This window comes from Polyodon spathula, chromosome 8 (genome assembly GCF_017654505.1).
Source record: "Polyodon spathula isolate WHYD16114869_AA chromosome 8, ASM1765450v1, whole genome shotgun sequence".
NCBI classification, from domain to species: Eukaryota; Metazoa; Chordata; class Actinopteri; order Acipenseriformes; family Polyodontidae; genus Polyodon; species Polyodon spathula.
Genome location: NC_054541.1, coordinates 7,317,925 through 7,338,227, shown reverse-complemented (window position 1 = coordinate 7,338,227; position 20,303 = coordinate 7,317,925). Strand labels below are relative to the sequence as shown.

At 35.4% G+C, this 20,303-nt stretch overlaps 1 protein-coding gene and 1 pseudogene across 1 annotated transcript in view; one reads left to right on the top strand and one right to left on the bottom strand.

The window, feature by feature from the left end:
- LOC121320169 overlaps window positions 1-20,303 on the bottom strand; it is a 41,503-nt pseudogene that overhangs the window by 5,060 nt on the left and 16,140 nt on the right.
- The window catches only part of LOC121319274 (zinc finger protein PLAGL2-like), a 40,186-nt gene continuing 30,630 nt past the window's right edge, over window positions 10,748-20,303 (top strand). Inside the window, 1 exon segment of the mRNA XM_041256530.1 lies at window positions 10,748-10,897. The gene's annotated coding sequence lies outside the window, so the exon portion shown is untranslated.

The window sequence follows — 20,303 nt, the reverse complement described above, 5'->3', positions numbered from 1 at the left end:
GCAGCGGGACAAAAAAAAAACACAAACAAAAACAAACAAAAACAAGACGTGTATGGGACTGATCCTACCACGCAAGGAGATGCTGTTACACTGTCAACTGCATCAATACAAATTAAGGCAAGTTTTGCAGCTTCCTAAACACAGCATTCAGAACTGGTACAATGTGTAGAGGCCATGTTGCGTCACACGGCATTTTATTATTATTATTATTCATGTGTGGGTAGGTATGCAAATCCACTGAATATTATTTGAGTTTGTTTTTTTAATGTACTGAATATTATGAAATTACATAAAACAGTGTCGCCTCCTCGTATTCTTCATTTTGACACTACTACTCAAATTGTAAGTGATATCATTTATCATATATTACAAATAAAACGGCTCTGAATACACACGAGGTTTAGACGATCTTACATTAGTGAAAGGCGGCGTGTGGTGTCTGTATATAATCCACGGCGGGACAGTCAGCGTCCGGTTCAACATCTTTGCAAACGCCAAGGAACCCAAGAAATGATCCGCCTGATTTCCAAATCGCCCTGTAAGAAACCAAGAAAAGAACAAACATGAGATCTGATTGTGTGGACTTTGCAATGGTATTAGCACAATGCAATAAATCACAATGAACCACAAAACTATGAATATAAAGAGCAGTTAACGATTAGTTGTTTATAATTACTGCGGGCCAGGTTTAATAAATTTTGCTCCAAATCCTTAACCCCCACCCCCACCCCCCAAAAAAACCCCTTTGCACTGCAGTCAAAGCTTAGTAAATCTATCCCAGGCAGTAACTGCCATCACAAGCTTCATCTGCTAAGTGCACAAACTCAAAACTATCAGAATAATATTAACGCATTAAAAAACAATCATTAATTAAATACTCACCCATACACGGGCAGTACAGCACGTATCCATTCTCATCCCAGACAACTCCAGCAGCAGCAAAAATAAAACGCAACTGTAATAAACTTGACGCATACAAAACTATTTTAGCTAAAAGTTTCACTGTCGTTCTGTCAGCAGCCATTCCTAACCTCCCACAACACTGTGCGCGAGTCAGATGTTAACTGTTAGTGCGCCAGCCTTCTGCAGTAACGCTCCCCTTGAAGACATTGTATTTGTTTATTTATTTATGTGCCCATGACAAATATTTTTAAAATACTATTTATTTTTTTCACCTTCACACTTTTCGAAGGTGAGGTTTATAAGTTGAGTCTTTATTTGGTTGTACACTTTATAAACATCAGAATTCATCCTCACTAGATTTGCTTGTGTAATGCATGGCTGCATTTGCAAAAAAAAGGTGAACATTTTTGAAAAACAGCACTTTGAGTTATAGTTTTGAAACACTAGTAGGTTTTACAAATACAAAGTTACATTTTATAACTTGTATTTTGAAGAGTGGTGCATACTTCAATCAGTACAGAACTAATCTTGTGCTTCCTAATGTTACCTTAGGTAAGGTCTTGTCTAGCCAAACAGGGTCTGTAAAACCAGCTAAGACTGGCCCACATGCTTTTCATATATGATGGTTGTTAAACTGTACAGTATAGTTGTTTTCCATAAAATGCCTAACATTCCAATACTCATAATGCAATACACATCAGATACATTTGCAGATTTTAAGAATGATGTGAAGTTTATTTAAAGTTTTAAATATAGATGGTTTGGATGACTGTTGGACTATTGTTATAGAAACCAATAACAGCCTAGGACCGTTTTGTGAATATCAAACTTTATTTAACCCATTAAAACTGTTTTGCATTAAAGCTCTTGGATATATAAAAGATCACTTTGAAGAAAACATTACAATATTCTTGATGTAACCAACCGAATACAGTTTTCTGAAAACTGAAATAGTTTTGTGTGTTTTCCCAACAGGTTTTACAGAACACAATACTTCAAATAGTTCATGTAAGTGTCAATTTCCTATGTGTTTTTACCACTGTAAACGGTTCCTTGGTGACCAATGAAAGTAGGAGCTATGTCATCAGTATTCATAGCTGCTACAGAAGGAACAGCATGTTGTATTTGCTGGTAAGCCAGTTGACTAGTAACCAGCTCTTCATCCTTCTCTAAACCAGCGCTCTCCAACAATCATTGCTGTCATAAAATCCTACTTTTCTCCAAATATTTAACTGGTAGCCAGTACTTCTTAGCAAGCATGTGTTGGGTGTTTTCTGCCCTGTCTGTGTCTGAATGGTGTTATTCACAGTAAAACAACCAAAAAGACATGCTATAGAAAGGGTACTCTGATTATTTTACTTGCAAAGAATTCACATAACGTGCAATCAATCTTGTTGAAATGATAATTGTAACTCAAGGAATGCTGGGATTCTTTTTGTGTTTGTTATTTGTACAGAAGTGATTAATTTGAGGTATTAATTGCGCGGAATTGATTTCACATGTTTGGACTAATTGCAAGTGAAACAATACAATAAGGCAGATGGAAAATGTGCCATTGCTATTTGATAAATACACTGAACCCTAAACGAGTGTGAAAGTAAATTTGACAAGCAATTATATTTTTTTTTCTGAGAAATATGCTGATTCTAGCAAAGTTTTACAAATAAAACATCTGTAACTCTTTGCAATGGCCCTCAGGTTTTTTTGTTTTTGTATTTAAATGTGTTGTGGGCCTACATATCTAACCAAAGCACAACTATGAGTTGGCAACATTCTTGTAGAACATCAAAGGGTTTGCGTCAATCAAACATAATTTGTTATATTAGTTCATCTGACACATATGCACGTGTAAAATAAGTGAGGATTTCTAGGTTTTATATGAACAAAGGGAAGTTTGCAATTAGCTACACTCAAAAATAGCAACACTGGTGTTCTAAGGTATTACAGAAACACTAAGTATAGGTTTTTTATTAGTTAGATATAGCTTGATCAGAAGTATTTTCTTTGCAGGTACACAGATACACTCTTGAGTATCCTGGTTATCATTCAAACTCTGACCCCTTTGCCTCTAGACCATATGTCTTGCATGCATACATAAGGAATAAAACAGGAGCAGTGTGTGGGGAGACGGACACCGACCGAGCTGCTACAGGTCATTATCAACCACAAACGCAGTTAAGGAATTGTACAGACAGGATCAGAAAGCTGGTTACTTTCATAAGAAAAATTAGCTTGGATCTGGCAATCTATTATTATTACTATTATTATTATTATTATTATTATTATTATTATTATTATTATTATTATTATTAGTTGTAGTAGTGGTACTTGACAATGTGAGGCATGTGACCAGGTAGCTGTATATGATGTTTGCCTGCCATTCATCTTTGCTGCACCTTTTTCTTGGTGAGATGGTGCAAATGTAGAATAGGAACCCATTTTCAACTCGTCAAATTACTCAAAAGCTTGCAAGACAAACCTTGCAAGACAAAACGTCTTTAGTTGGCTTAGAATTCAATTTTTTGTGGGAAAGAGAAATTCATGTAGCAAATGTTCCTTTGAATTCAGTTACACACTGATGATCTGCATTATGCACAGGGTTAATAATATCCACAAAACCAAATGCATCTACCAGTATTACCATACAATGCAAAAAGCAAAGGTTTGACAGTGTAATGACCTTAATGTACAATTTATAGCATGAGTCATTAATAACTACAACATAATTATGCAATAATTGCTTTGGTAATTATTGCCTTTATTAATACAAAGTTGCAATTACAGTGCAAGTGGTAATTCAAATGTAATTGAATAGAGCAGGCACTATGGAAGAAATACAATGCACAAGCTTGCTAATACTGTTCACTACATTTCTGTTTGTCTTTCTGAATGGTGCAGGCTAAAACTCCTCTTCCTTTTTTTCATTTCCAATATTATTGTTTTCCTCATGTTGTGCCAGATCAATCTCAGTCACCCAGCTATTAGCTCAAGAAATACTTCATGAGGTATGTTAATTCCACTCTGAATGAAGGTTAGTGGTCACTGGTCAATTGCTACCAGGTTTCTGTGCTGGAAAGCTGTCCTGTACTCAGGCTTGGCTAAGCGAGGAAACAAGGCTCTGCTTCAGGGACTGGAGCCCATTCATTCACAACCCCCACTAAGTAACATTTGGTTATGATTTTATCAAATCACCCAAGCAGCAGCAGTTGTTGTAAATCAAGGGGTTTTGGGATGCCCCCAAAATGGGAGAGAAAAACGAATGCTCTGAATCTAATTATCACCACCCTCACCACACTGGTTGTAAATCATAACCTAATATTTTTTTAATCAATTTCCTATGTTTTGCACACACAGTTATTACACAATGAACTGAAGGCATTCTGGCAATTTCTCTCACTGTTCTGCTCCTTATTTGTGTTATTTGTTAAAGTTTTTTTTTTTTTTTCTTTTTAAGAAACAGTTTTCATATTTTTTAAGAAGCACATGATGAAATATAATCTGAAGGAGTTTCCTGAAATTCTTGCCAGTATCACCAGTATCTTCTTGAGCAGCGCTTGAAAGTCTAATTTATAACATTGCTCCAGCTGATTTAGTAGCAAACTGGATTTTTTGGCTCACAGAAGGTGTCTTTAAAGAACCTGGACCTTTTAAGAAACTAGCTTTGTAAGAGGGTAGTGTTATACTACTGTTAAATTATAGAGTTATTATTTAAAAAAAAAAAAAGTAATAATAAATACATTCTGTACTAGACTGCTGGTGGACAACCAAGACTCTAGAATCAAGAACTCCTGGGGGGGCCAGGTATGTCTGCTGGATCAATGCCATGTACAATCCCGTAAGTTAAAAGACATTTTTTAAACCCATCTGTTAATACAGGAAGCCAGTGAAGTTTAAATAAACTGTAGGTAATTTATCTATCAACGATCACTCGCAGATTGTAAGGTAAAACATGTAATCAGTGTAAACGGATGAAGGTACCTAAGTGTTTGTCTACTCACAAAATCGATTTTACTTTAAAGGTTTAATAAAACTGGAGTTGTGGGTAAGGATTCAGGCAGACTCAGGCACTACAAACTGCTGCCTGCAATTTCAAAAATGCTTGTTGCGGTAGATAATGAGATACTATTAACAAAGACCCCGATTCTGCTGCTGGACTATGGAAGTAGAATCCCACACAAAGAGATAGCCCTTATGGCAAACAAACAAGGGAGGAAGTTGCAGTAAGTACAAAGCTGAGAATTGCTTGATTGGCTTTTTATTCAGATCCCTGTTAGATGAAGCATTATCCAGTTGGAGGGGGGGGGGGGGGGGGGTCACTTCTCTTGATAAGACGACAAAGAGGGAACAGACAAAAAAAACTGCTGATGTGGCAATCACAGGAGTTAACAAATAGGAGATGTACGGATTAGTTGTGCATTTATCCTGTACAGTAATAGTAGGTTAATTTCTAGTACTGTATCAGCATTATACTGTATTTACCAGAATAACCTTCCTAAATGTTGTGGTTCAGTCTGGACACTGAAGGCAGATTGTCTTTTACATGGTCTTGATATGCTCTGAGATCTCTAGCTATCACAGTGGTAGCATAATCCTTGCTGTGATGCTGGGCTCCATTCATGCCATGCACAGCAGTGTATCTGTCAGTTTTTCAGTGCAATACAGCGTTTTTTTCTGGTACTGTACATTTGTGTTGCTAAACTTCCTGGAAGCCATGCCAATCATGAGTCAAGGCTTCAAACATGATGTAATGACACAGTGTTAACTTATCAGCATTTTGTCTTTGTAGCTGCCTCATGCAATCTTGGGCATGGTCCAGACTGGCTCCTATTTCACATTAGGCATTTTAATATGCTGGGTTACTGCATCACAGGTATTAGCCAATGCTTTAAAATAAATTTTCCAATTTGCTTTAGTAGCATTACTAGTCCCACTTTTATTGGACTGAGAATGTTTACTTTATTGACATCTGTTACACCGCTGTGGATTCGTTGATGCATTAGGTCACATGGTTTGATTGCACAAAGGCCATTGGAGGGAGTTTAAACTGCTGCACTAGGTAACAGAAAACAGCCACAACTGTTCATCATTTGCATTGTCTTCAAATATCTGCTTATTTCAAATGTAAAAATTTCCAAGAAAAAAATCTAAGGGTCTTCACAAAAGTAAAGGGGGCTGTTTATATAATATTGCCAGTGCTAATAAGAGTTACAACTATGGATTTTCAAAATACTTTTCACACATGTGGTGTTTATTTTTTAAACCATGTTTTTGATATTGGCAAATATATTTCTTACTAAAAAGAAAATAAGAAATTATTTATTTTATATTGAAATTCTAATTCAAATAAATCATTTGTTACAAGAACTGGAGTGGTGGGATCTGCTTGGCATGATATTTAATAGCATTGACAAATGTAATGAAATGTGTATGCAATGCATGTTTTATTATTAAATGCATATCTCACGTGTATGCAGGAAACAGCCACGTGTTAAACACACTCACCCACATGTGTTCATATACATAAACCCTTAATCAACAACAATTATTGTGGATAACAACAGTGTGGCTAGTCCCAGAGAACTGGAAGAAGAAGCAGCACTAACTTTGTTTCACTTTGAATTGTTTTCCTGTAATTCCTGTCTTTAAATAAGGATATATTTATTGATGTTATTATGCAGTCCTTCACTGAGTGGAGTGCAGTCATTTTGCACTTGGTCCTCCAGGATTCCACACCCTCTGTTCACCATGGTAACCTGAGAGTTCCACCCAGGCTCTTATCAGCAGGCACAGACACACCATACTGCAGGCTGCAGGGATCCAATACAGGTCAAAGCATTGGATGATATGGTACAGTATTAATTTCCTTTTAAACTAGAAATACATAATATGAACCACGATTTTTTTTTTTTTAACTTCTGTTCCTGAATATAAAAAGATTTAAGTTTTTTTTTTTTTAATAATGATTTATCTGTTTTTGTTTTAATTAAATATGTTCAGATTCAAGTGTAAGAGACTCAAAAATAAACAATTAGTCAAACAAAAAATTAGACTGCTCTTATATTTATGTTACCCTGGAACAAAATGCTTATTTTTTTTAAAAAATCAATAACTTAAACTGCCAGTTTGAGGACATGAAAGTGTGGCAAAGTAATTTCTTTCCCACCGTGCAAACAGTTTGTATTTCCTTGTAGGAAAACAAAAAGCAGCACAACTTCTGAACTGGAGAAAAAGCAAATCTGGTGTCATTGACATAACATAACATGACAACAACAAATGTTTTGTTTCTTTTTAATTACAAAATTATTGTTCATGTTGCGCTTAGCCTAATTAGTGCATACATATTTCATCTCTAAACCAATAGTTGCCATTGAGCTGTGCATTTTGATATGTTATTCTTTGTATAATTACTGCCACAGTCTAGGGAGAAGAGCCACTGGAATGTAGCCCTGGTCCCACTGCTTATAGTCCTGGTCAAATAAAACACACTTCCTCCTCAGAGCAGACAGGACCAACAAGAAAAGCAAAAACACTGCAATGCACTTTCTGTGGGCAGTTTGTATTCTCACCCTACAACTGCTCTTCTGATATTCCGTGCTGGGCTTTCGTTCCAGTGCAAACATTAACAATTTGAAAACTGTAAAATGAAAGACATTGAAAAAGACTAGTCAAAAAGTTTGTTGTTGAATGTATTAATGCTCATTTTTTTGTGTTTATAAATGTGAAATCAACAAAGACGAACAAAAAAAGAACCAGTCAGACTTGCAACCAAGCTGGTTTTTGCTAGTTTTTATAACAATGTTCTCCATATCAAAGCAACTAGCAATAACCAACATATCTCATGTGAGTAGGAATTTGAAGTGATCCTATGTGCCCCCAGATAAAATGGTGTTAATTTTGCACTGGAGCGAATCCGCCTACATCGAATTTGAATCTTCTTTTATCATTCACAGTGCATTCTTTGTATTCTCTTTGCAGTATATTTGTAGTTTCTAGATTAATTTCACAATCACAATTCAATATTTTACAATGAACTTTAATTTAGCAAAAATACATTTAGATTGAAAGCAGATTCTTTTACTAAAGTTGTCTAGAACGAATGCTTTTCGAACCTAAACAACTTTGACTTTGGTTACCAAATATGGCCAATAAATTGCCTTGTGCTAATTTCATCTATTTATTTATGTAGGGTAAGATTGGAGTGAAAAGCTTGTTTACAGTTAGGTTAGATTACTCACAGTCAGCAGTGGGATGCTGGTGGGAATCAAACAAATAGAGAAGACACTAAAGGTCACTGTCATTAACAATCAGCTACAGTGGCAACACAATACATTCCGTGTGAGTAATCTGTATCTTTTTATAGAAGTTTAAACAAGAATCAATGTTACAATGTGATGCACTGCACTGTGTACAAAGAAAGCAGCAGCATGCACTGTTGCAAGCAATGCCATTCAACCCATTTCACGTATTTTTGACTAATACTGATTTTACAAATTAATACAAGAGCTGATTATAAAATATAATAATTTTTATAATATAATTTTTTTTTTTTTTTGCTGTAACCTTAAGCTGAACTGATTTTGCACTGCAAACCTATTACAATAAAATCATTTTCGTAATGCAGGTTTACTAAAAACTTAGAAATTGTCATGCATGTTATTGTAAATTAAATACAAGAAAAGTGTGAATGTTTTCTCTCATGAATACCTGTGCAATTTCTTACAAGTCTTGAACAGTAAAAGCACATTTTAGTTTAGTGTTTTTTTTCCCCCTTAATTTTGCACTGGATGTACAAGCTTATACTATGTGATTTAACCAAAATAAAAAATAAACCTCTTAAAATGTGTTTGTTAAATTAAAGTTCTGTGTGTTGATGTCCTTCGAAATGGAAAACTCTATGTGAATCAGCTTTGAATGTCTGTAAAAGTACAACAATAGCGATGCAGTAAGTTACTAAAGTTTAAAGACCAAAGCTTAACGTATTTCCTATTTAGTGGCTCCAGTTTTTCACACACTAAAACATTGCAAAATATGCCCAGGTATACAAGAATAGAAAATGATGTAAAGGACTACTGATATTATGCAATCCAATTGACAAAAAGCTGGACAATGACATTATATTTCATCTTTTATATGTGTTTAAAACACTTCCAGTGTTAACAATATAACAGAACATAGGCTTCAATTTCTTACAAACGAAACAATACAACTTATCAAAAGCACAGTTTGCTGAGTAAGAATACAAATCTCCTAAGCATCAGATGGGTTTGGCTTTTCTTGTGTCAGATAGCATACATGTAATATACTAATACCTGCATACTGTTCAGGTGCTGGTAATTGTTTGAACAGTAACAGTACCTGCATAAAAATTACTGGCTGCTGTTTAAATAAATGCACCAACCTTTAAAATCCATAAATTCAATATATTTTGATGTCAAAACATAAATACAGTTAAACTGTAAAAGAATACTCAATCTAAACCAAATGTAAAAAACTATCAAGATTGCGATTTAAATAAGTTGGACGTTGAAGCTGTTTTTTTTTTTTCTAAACTAGAAAATAAACTGTGTATATCATTTTAAAGTTTTTTTTTAATGAATTATTAATTGTTTTTCCTTTAAGAAAGAACTAGTGCAATCTTCTCTAAGCAAAAACATAGTTACTATGCTCCCAAAAAGTGTACAGAAATGTTTATCTGAACATATGTGTGCAGAAAGTTACTGGCAACAAATAAAAGAAACACATTTGTTAACATATTAAAACGTTTCTGTGAAAGGTAAATTAGACTCAACTGGTAAACCCAAGCTAGGTTTATGGAATTCCCACTTTCCTGAGTTGACAACATTTCATACAATTATGATTGTGATTTAAATGTGTTGAACAATTGTGAGGCATGAGGAAACGAGCTTAAGTGCCCTGGAAGTAATTCCTTACAGCCCTAATGACAAGAATACTGTGCAGAACACCTCAAACAAATAACCCCAAGGGCCTAACCCTTACTGGAGCTAAAGGGTATTTATTTACTAGTGGAACTGTCTGTCATTTTGAACAGAAAAAAACATAGTTTTTTTTTTTAAACAACAACAATAATAATAATAATAATAATAATAATAATAATAATAATATAATAATAATAATAATAATAATAAACGAATACAATTTCAGTTGAACTCTTGACATCTGACAGCCAGGTGCAACTGAAGCCATTAATCAAAACAATCAAACAAACTAAAAACACAACCCCTGACATACTGTGATCTCCATCAAACATTTGAAATATGTAACCATTTCTTGAGTTGAACTCTTGACATCTGGTATACAATTAAAATGTATTACAATGCATATTCTGCATGACTTGACCTACAATTAAAACGTATTTAAACCCCCAATAACACAAGCAAGACTATATGAAGACTTTTTCCCCAGCGATTTATACGTGTTGCACCGCTGTTGCATGCTACGATTCAAAATGAATGTGCTCTACTATGTTTCCATACATTAAAACCATATTAGGAACAGTTCAGCAACTTGTTTACATTATCGATTGATTTATAGCTACATTATGACGAATAAGACGTTAAAAATTCTGTGTCGCTAGATTTTAACAATGTGGTTATATTTTGTTTCAAGTAAGGTATTTAACACAGGCTGTTGTTCATTATTTTAAACAACGTTTTGCTTATTTTTTGTTATTTATTTATTTATTTTTTTAGAAGTACTTTCAACGCCACCTAAAAGTTTACCAGCCCTGTAAAAAAAAAAAAAAAAAAAAAAAAAAAAAAAAAAAAAAAAAAAATAATAAAAAAAAGAGTTTGTGAAAGTGTCTGACGTCACTCCCACAATGCTCCCGCTCCATAGCTGTAGTGCAGAGCAGCCTGCGGGAGAAGAGACTTTCAGGCCCTGAAAAAAGAAAAAATACTGAAAAAAATTGGAAAAAATAATAAAATCACATATCGAGGAGAGAAAGGCTCAGAAAGGCAACGTGGGAGATCCCACGGTAGGTTTGCGTTTGGTCTGGGTCACAATGGTACAGGGGTTCCCTGTGAAATTGACCACTGAAGTGCTGGAAACTTTTTGGTGGGTAACTGTGCTCTTTTTGTAAGTCTTCCTAATGTGGCTTCAGTTAAGCTAAGGTTTTTATTATGGGGTCTGAGAGTTTTTTTTTTCGCAGGGGATCGGATGGTAATCCCCATCTATTAAGTTGCTTAAAATGTTTTGGTGGATTAAAGAATAAATATAATTTCAGGTGGAAAGAAAGGTATTAAAGTGATTATTTCGCTTAGCCGTGGACGAGCATCTGGGGTATTTAATTGTTAATTACGTGATCGAGTGTTCGGTTTGTCGGAAAGTTGGCAGTTTTAGTTTTTATCGTCGTTAGTCAGAATACTTGTCTTTTGCAATTCAATATGTTTAAGTATTTGTAAAAGGTGTCAACTTTGATCAAGTAATACATTTTATTTAATATGTATTTACCTTATGACCATGCGTCTGCAGTCAGATAGAGATTCTAGGGCGGTTATGCTTCATTTTATTTAATCACAGTTATTTTTAAACCGTGCAAAATAGCGAACATGGCTAAGTTGTTTTTGTTGTTTTTCAAGTGTGCTATTTGTACCCCGATACTTTTAACTATACATCGAAAAAGTACAATTTTCTTTAAAACAAACAAACAAAGTTTTAAAACAAATTCCGATCAAACATTGTTGGTGTAATAAAGCGATTATCTGTTCGGCGTTTAGAACATAATGTGGTGGTTTTGGTTTCAATTTGCCGATTAAGATATTTGTTGATTTAAAACAAAAAAATCTGTTTTTGTTTGTTTATGAATACGCAGAGAGGGGGTGTTTGCTGTTTTGAAGAGAGAAACATGATTTTAGTAACATTATAAACGTCTGTGTAAATTGTGTATCTAATTTTTTTTTTCTACAGCACGCTTTTTAAATCATGTTTTAAGATTAACAGTTGACGCGGCTTTGAAATAAATTGCGCTGCTTCTAAGGGGGTTTTCCAATAAATGTTTCCATAAGGTCGAGCAATAAGCAATTCATTTTATTCTTAAATAAAAATGAACAAAAGGTCTCCTTCTGTGCAATGCAACCCTTTCTGCTATAGAGAGCAGTTTCCTCTATAGTAGAAGATCAATCGTCATCATATTGGAAAGTTAAATTATTCCTTTGTTGAACTGAAATACCATATAAATAATGCTCAGCGTTAGAAAAGGAAAGCATGTCTGATACAAATACTTACCACGGTGTACAACTGACAATGTGCACTGCAGAGTCTTTCAGGGCTTAGTTAAAACAAATGTAGCACAAGTAAACGGTGTATTGGATCGAATTTAGTGGGACTGCTCAATAATGAACAATGAGATTCTTGTTTGTTGTTTTTAAACGTTGTAAATGGGTGTTTTTACTTGTTCCAAAATAAGCTAAATTATTAGCTGCTAAAGGACAGTAATATTATAAGAAATATTTAAAGCCAATATTAATTTTAACAGTACTTTTAAAATAGTCCTCAGTCCATCTCCTCTAAGACTTTATAGTTTGTGTAGGGAATAGTAAAGCTTTCAGATGAAGCATAACATATTTAAAGCAAAGCAGTCTGGATATGTTAAACTGTGACAGAAGGAAGCCAAACAAACCTATTCTAGAGCCCCAGGCTACTCAATAAGGACATGGAAATGGGATTGTCACAAAACAATGGCTTTCTTATTGACACTGCAATGGCAGTTGAAACAGATAGTAAGATGTATTATTTTATTTGAAAAGAATTGACTGTGCTTTGCTGAGCACACTATTAGACCCTTAAGTGAAAAAAAGGAAATATGTTAATTGTAAAGAAATTACATTCTTAGTTGTTGATCTGTAATTGGATTTTGCAGTTTCTGTACAGATATTTAAAAATAAATTCTATGGATTTTGCACTTTTGTAAAAACTAAATAAATGCTAAAAAAAAAAAAAAAAAAAAAAAAAAAAAAATACCCACAAAGGTATAGCCCAATTGCTTAAAAAAAACAAACAAACAGAAAAAAAACAGTTCAGTATTAAATCATTTCAGAAAAAATGGGGGATTTTCTGGCATTTACAAATTCAATAAGTAGAAGGTTGAAGCATGTGGGATTAGAATTGGGAACTATATTTCCGATTGGGTTTCCATTGAGTTTACCTGGCCAGGAAGAAAGAGACTTATCTCTGATTTTACTGTTTACAGAATATACCTTGTTTTGAAAACAAAACCACAAAACAAGCTATTGGTAGTTTTTAAATGTGGCCTTGTTGTTTTACTACTTTTTAAAAGTCTAAATCCTTACATATATATTCCTGAAATAAGCCACTTCAAACATCCACAGCATCCTTTTCTCCCCCCCCCCCCCCCCCCCCCCCCCCCAACAGCCTTTGCTGTAAAGTTAGGTGTACAGTAGGTTTTTGTCTTTCAGTAATGCTTCGAGTGCAGTGGAGTTGTCAGGATTAAAATGTGTTTTGAAAGTACAGCGTGGTAGGTCTCTCCCTTCCCAGCAGCGTGTTAGTTCTGGTCTCTTTGTTTTGAGATTTCAAACTGATCCTTTTTTAAAATGTCTTTTTCTGTAGTGGTGTGTTGCCAGAACATGCAACTGACACATGCTTTTCTATTTGATACGTTATCTTATGGGAGGGTACTATGTCCTGTTGTCAATCTTTTTGGGTGTTTATTCTGTAGAGGGAGGGAGGGTCTTTTAAACCCTCCTTTAATTTCAAGTACAAGTGATCTAGTCTTGTGTGGACTGTTTGTAACCACCAATCCTTTTGTATGTTGACTTAACGAGAGAAGAGTCCAGGTTATCAAAAAACTGGTACAGTCTTGTAAGTGAAGCAATTCTTTCACTTTTATTATACTAAAATGGGGAAATAAAATTAATTAGAAATGGTCATTTTAAAAGCTCCTTTTTGTCCCTAACTGGGTTGTCAGTTCTGCTGCAATAATTGCACTGGAGTAACAATTTTAGTAAGTAAATCTGCCCTTTCTAAAATATATATTTTTTTAGTTTCACAAATGTTAAAACAGCACATCTGAGTTTTTTTTTTATGGGATTTGGGTTGTGCGCGGAGCCACAACCTCTGCTCGTATATTAAGATTCATTCACAATCCCTTTTGTGTACACCATCAACATTCTAACTGTACTTGCAATATTCAACATCTAAAATAGTAAGAGGAAGGTGTTAGATGTTTGAGCCATGTTCTGTAACAGCAAATGAAGGGATGATTCACTTGATAATTCTTTTGAAGCACAATATTTATTTATATAGTCTAAATTGTGTCCACAGCAGGTGTCGTCAAACTTAATTCTTACTTATATAGGATTTTAATTAAGCAGTGTAGTGAGTGTGAGTATTTGACGACTATGTACATTAGTACCCACAGATCAGTCCTTCTACTGTACCTGTCGTGTTTTTTTTTTTTGCCTAAATACACAAGAACAGAATGAAAAAACAAGACTAACAATAGCATTTTTGAACAAATAAGAGCTGTTAAATTAACGTTTCTGTTTTGAAAAGATGACCAGAATGCTGAAACCTCAGGGGTCTCTTCAAGGTTTCGTTTTTCTTCCTTGTGTGTTGTCTTGTTTTGGTGTTTGTTGTTGTTCAGTATTCGTCTAGAAAAGCACAACAGCTTACTCTTAATCAGGTGGCTTTTATTTCACAGTGATTTGATGAGCATGTCCCTTTGAATATCTAACACTGTGCATTTGCATTGAAATATTTCCCCCGTTTTCTTAAAGCAGAAGCACACTGTTACTAGTGCAAATCTAGGAAGAAACAAACTTGGGTACAAATAAAACATTACAGGTTGCATTTTGAATCTTGTACATGTCCCAGTGTATGAAGTGATTGAAACGAAACAAATGTAAACTATGATAATTTGCTCTCAGGTTTGTCCAAGAAACCTAGCCAGCTGCAAAATTAAGAACATGTGTAATTTCCACAAAGCTTTCCCATACATTTTTTTGTGTGTGTTTATTGCAGTGTAGTTTTTTTTATACTGTTTTAAAAAAACAAAACAACATTTTTTAAAGGTTACTAGTAATAGGAGACTATACACAATCTGAAGATGACAGTAGAATATGCATCCCAATACATGTAACGTCCTGCTGGGGTACTTTGTATGCTGTGTAAAAAGATAAGGCATGGTGTATGTGTTCACACTAACTGTACAAAACTACACGTTGTCCTGTATCTTGTGTTGCACCCATTTACTAAGATACAGTCTCTCTCTCTTATGAAATCATTTCCCCTGGAGGGCTAAGCTTATTGCTTGTCTCCCTTTTAATTATTTAGATTGTTTCAGAATATGCAAATAATTCTAATAGATCCCTCTATCTAAACTGCATCCTGGTACTTTTTGCTGCAAGTCACATGGCCAGATTGCAGCTTGACCACTGAAGTGAGTTTGAACCTCAAAACATGAAGTGAGTAGGTCCTGGGAAGCAGTAGCAGCTTTTCATTATAGTGTTTAGAGGAGCTGTATGCTTCAAGTGTAAAACACAGGCAAAGAATCAACACTGAACATAAGAGAAGGGGGAATGATAATCTAACTAGTTCTTAGAACTAATTGAACACCTTAGTTGATGAAGTGACTGTGCACGTTACTTTACTGTGCCCTTCTATAGATCTGTACAGGGGCAGATTCAATCTCTTTGTAAAGCTGTATATTTTTAATGTATTTTATTTGAATGAAGGTGTCAATAAATCCCTCCTGCTTGGTAATTTCGGCAGGATTAATATGATCTTAAGCTTAGGTAGTTGCAGGTCACTGTTTGAAATTGATAATATTCAGTATTTATGTTGCAACAGGCTTTGCAAAGACTTTAAACCAAGCAGATCTTTAGTTTACCAGAGGGAAACGCGTTAAGGTTTGGCACACATCCAAGGTTAAGAAAATTGTTTTAATTCGGGTTAATATTCTGCAAGGAGTAAGTATTATTTAAACTCAGAGTTAAAGCTGCTATGCTGTTTATTTCACAACAATCAGATTACATAAAAAAAACATGACAGTAGCTGTTACAACTCCTCTGTCTTCATGTGTACATATGCATCTGGTGTAAACCTGCCGACTAGTTCTTGAAATGCATGCAGTCTGCAACAGCAGTGACAATAATCGCTGACATGCTGCGAGTTTAAATGGCTGTGCATTAACAATCCAACGCAGAGGCATTTTCTTCAAGCATGCAGCTCTACTGTATTCTATATGGTGAAATAACTTGCATCAAGATTTGGGTTGTCCGCTTTCAGTGCATTCTTTTGTGTCTTTTTGTGGGTTTGGGTGCACTTTCAAGATTAAAATGAATTCCACACAGATGTTGGTGCAATGCTATTCAAATCACTTATAAATCTAAATACTGCAGCAACATTTTTTTTAAATGTACTGCGTCAATTACTGTAAGTTTTGGTACCAATTAAAAGTACTTCAGGCATCCTATGTTGCGCTGCATTCTAATGAAATATTTCTAGACTGTCCTAATTAAAATTACATTAACCACTGGGCTTTGAATTAGTCTTTTTTTCCCCGGCAGTGTTATGTCATTCTTGCTTTTTCTCAAAGGCATTTTTCTGTGTGATCCAGGAAACTCTCCTTTGACCCTTGACCCCAGTGGTGACCTACATATTTATACTGTGCATTTAGATTGCTGCAGTAACTAGAGACGATGTATGAGTCTCGGCTTTCTAGAGATTTTATTTTCTTAGTCTATTTTGGGTTAAATACTTTTTTCCTTTACAGTAAGATTTTACACACATGTAGTTATTGCAAGCTGTGTTTAAAACCAGTCCAGGACATAGACTGACGACGGCACCAAAAAGTGATTTAGTTTTCGTTCTCTTTGGGAAAGCGTTTCTCCAGCTATCATTCTAACTGCTGTCCTTTACCACAGTACAGCACATTCATTTCAAATGTACATTTTTTATATCTTTATATGGCAGTAACAAATACAAACTAACCATATTTTGTCAAGGGTATGTCTAAAATAAGTTGTTTTTATGCTGTTGTGGTCTTCATTTGGGTTATTTTTTTTTGTTTGGGTTTTAAATTCCTGATTACTTGTTTCTACCAGCCTTTGTCAACGCAGTCACGTTTTAAAAACTGGATTTAAAAGGCAACAGATCTGAAACTAAAAGAAATCTGCTTTCAAATTGTGCAGATACGCAGAACTGCAAATGGAACTTCAATATTTTTCTTTAAATCCTCCTGAAAAAGTACTTGTGTTTCTGTGAATCACATTTTTCACACATCCTGACAGATAGTCAGTGTGGTGAGCAAGTGTGTGGAGTGTTGATTCTACAGGGAGAACAGATTCATTTAGGAGATGTGCAGAATACACAGAGCTTCAAACTGAAGGAGTCTCCATTCTTCCCCACAGGGACTGGATGGTTGGTGTGAAACAAGAAAAACATCATTCTCCCATGTGAGAAATCATCCAGAGAGCCAAACATGCCCAAAACCCAGATACATCACACACGCACAGCTATGAACATGCATAATGCGCATGGTTTGAAAAAAGTATCATTCTATTGGACAATGTGGGCCCAATGGAGCTTACCATGTGGGTATCTATAGCAACGCTTTCATTTGGAATGGAATGCTTTGTAGGTCTGTTAAAGCAGCCATTTTCCATCCTGTTCCAAGCCTGAATTGTTGCATAAAGGGTTCCGAACATAAACATTTTGAACAGTCGGTATGATCTCTACAGCATGTCCAACTCCTGCTGTGGGTCCCCTTGCATCAGGAATCAGCAGTGTCCAATGTAGCACACTGGTCATGTTAAAATGTCTGTTGCCAAAACTAGTGCCGGGACAAATAGCCATGTTTGTGTTCGTTCATATAGCACAATTTATAAACAGCAGTATCAAAGATATTGTACAAAAAAAAAAAACAATGCCGTAACAACATCTTAATAACCCAGAGTCTGCTGGACACAGGTATTTCTCTACTTTCCTTGATAGGTCATTTTGATAGAGAACTAAAGAGTAATACAGTACAAAATATCCTATTTTTTTTCCAGCTCTTGAAACCAGGTTTAAGAGGAAATGTTTAATTTGGTTGTGAAATTCGTCATTTGTTTTACATGAGACCACACAAACCTACGAAATATAAGACATTTGAGACCCTGAAATATTGAACGGTCAGTATTCTGTATGCGATAGCTCTCTATCTGACAGTAGCACAGACAATTTTCAAATGATTAATGCTAGTTATACAGAACGAAAGGAGCGGTGAATATAATTAAGGTAGTCCGAGATTAGTGGTAACCAGAGTTTGTAGATGCAGTACTGTGGCTTTCCAGGTTGATGGAGTTTTATTGTTGTTGCTTGGTTGTGGACTGACAACTATGTTAGAAATGTTTGGAGGTTACGGGGTTAAGCCTTATGTAAAGAGTTTGCTGGGTATTGAGTTGCCAGAAACAAATCGACAACTTCTTTTATATTCCACTGAAACTCGGTTGTGTTTTCATGTTTGTTTTAATAACTTTTGTGCCGCTGGTCTTTTTTGTACCGTGCATCCGTTTCAGATTATAAATATTATAAAGAGCACATGTTGGGTTGCTCATGGATAATGCACATCTTTCAAAATAACAAGCAAAGTAGCAGTACACAATTTTAAGCTAGTTGCTACTGCACGTAAATAGGAGTAGAGGATTGGGATTTATAGCTGTGCTTCTGACTCGCTTCTCAAAGAATCTGCCACATACATACCTTTCCATCAAAGCCTTTTCTACAGGAAACCCTGCCTCATTTTGTGGGGAGCAGAAAATTGAAAAATTGGCTTTGTAACCAGACACTTGGATCTAAAATAGCAAGCCCTGTCTGCAAAGGGTTAACATATGAGCTAGAAACCGATTTCTGATTAGGAAAGGTCTTGTTTAGTCAACGAATTACCTGAAAATTTGAGGTAAACAAAAAAATGTTAGGAAAGTAGTTTGAGGAAAGTAATGAACCCAGAAGGGGTACACAGTGCTGGATCTGAAGTGGTTAACAGAGAGCAATTCATTTATTTGCCACTTACTGTAGCCAGATATCTTTTAAAGGAATGTTTGAAGCAATAGTCCATGGGTTTACCCACAATGCCCTGGTCCTACACAATGGTTTGGATGTACTTTTTCCAATATTAAGTGAGTCTATCAGAGACGGAAATAAGACTCCCATTGCAGTATAGCAATTTGATCCATTCCTGTTTTCCTGAGTTTGTTACCTATACATTATGGCTAATCAAGCTTGTAATAAATCCTGAAATGGGTGAAACTGCTATGCAATAGGAGTGTTATTTTCATCCCTGTTGAGAAGTCGATAAAGATTTCACAAAAGCGTGTGATTGGGAATTTGTCCACCATTGATCAGTTAAAGCGACATGTTTGCTGCCACAGCACTGTTACAGTGAATATCCTCGAGGTCTCAGTGAGAATGAGAAGAGCTCCCAGTACAGGTACAGTTAATGCCCATGCAGCAGACGATAGTATAATCAGGACTGTGTGGTCAAAGATCTTCAACTTCTGGCTCATCAATATCCCTTTATAAAGCAAGTTAAATACAGACCTTCATGCAGTTGGAAAATATTAAAGTGCACGGTTCTTACTAAGAACATGTCTGAGCATGTCAACAATGGGTAGTGGAGACATGGAAGATGTATGTAAAGTCTTGTTTGTAGTGGGCCCCTGGTTTGACTGAGAGGGTACAGTGACTCGCTTATGGTCACTGAGTCAGTTTCTGTGCTGAGCTGTAAGCCCAGGATATCCTGACGTACATTACCGCTGCTTATTTATATACAGTATTACTTTAGGAAACGTTTAACTTTGGCATTACGTGACTCACTTCTCTGTTTGAAGGGCTTTAATGTGTTTGAGATGACACGTGCAGTTTTTAGGCTTAAAGAAATAGTGGGTATTCCACTTCCCCGGAATGTGGTCCACTTCAGCTGTAATGACTCGTGTTGATCATTATCTCTCTGGTTTTGTTTCCTGTGATCTATAACATCCCAATCTGTTCCAGAACTTGGCAAAATATTTGGTATCTTCTACAGTGTAATCGGTAAATGCATGGTTAGCTTTAGACAGCTTTTAACTTTGAAATCATTTCAGGTCCTTTTGCTTAAAATATTAAATACTATTTCGAAATAGTTAACCCTGCACATGTGTTTCTAAGTGTTCAATTTCAATGAATTTGAATTTAATATAACCACTTGCTGCTGCTATTTGCTAATTGATGTTTTTTCCTATGGTACTTGTAACTGCTATGAGTATTTGCTATTCTTGGTGGGGGATGTATGCTGCATGTTCCTGCTGAAAGGTCATTGATAGACTGATGCTGGGATTTTTTCCCTCCTGTGTAAGAGAGTCCCCTCAAAGAAGGTTCGAGTCACAATGGTTAAACTCATTGTA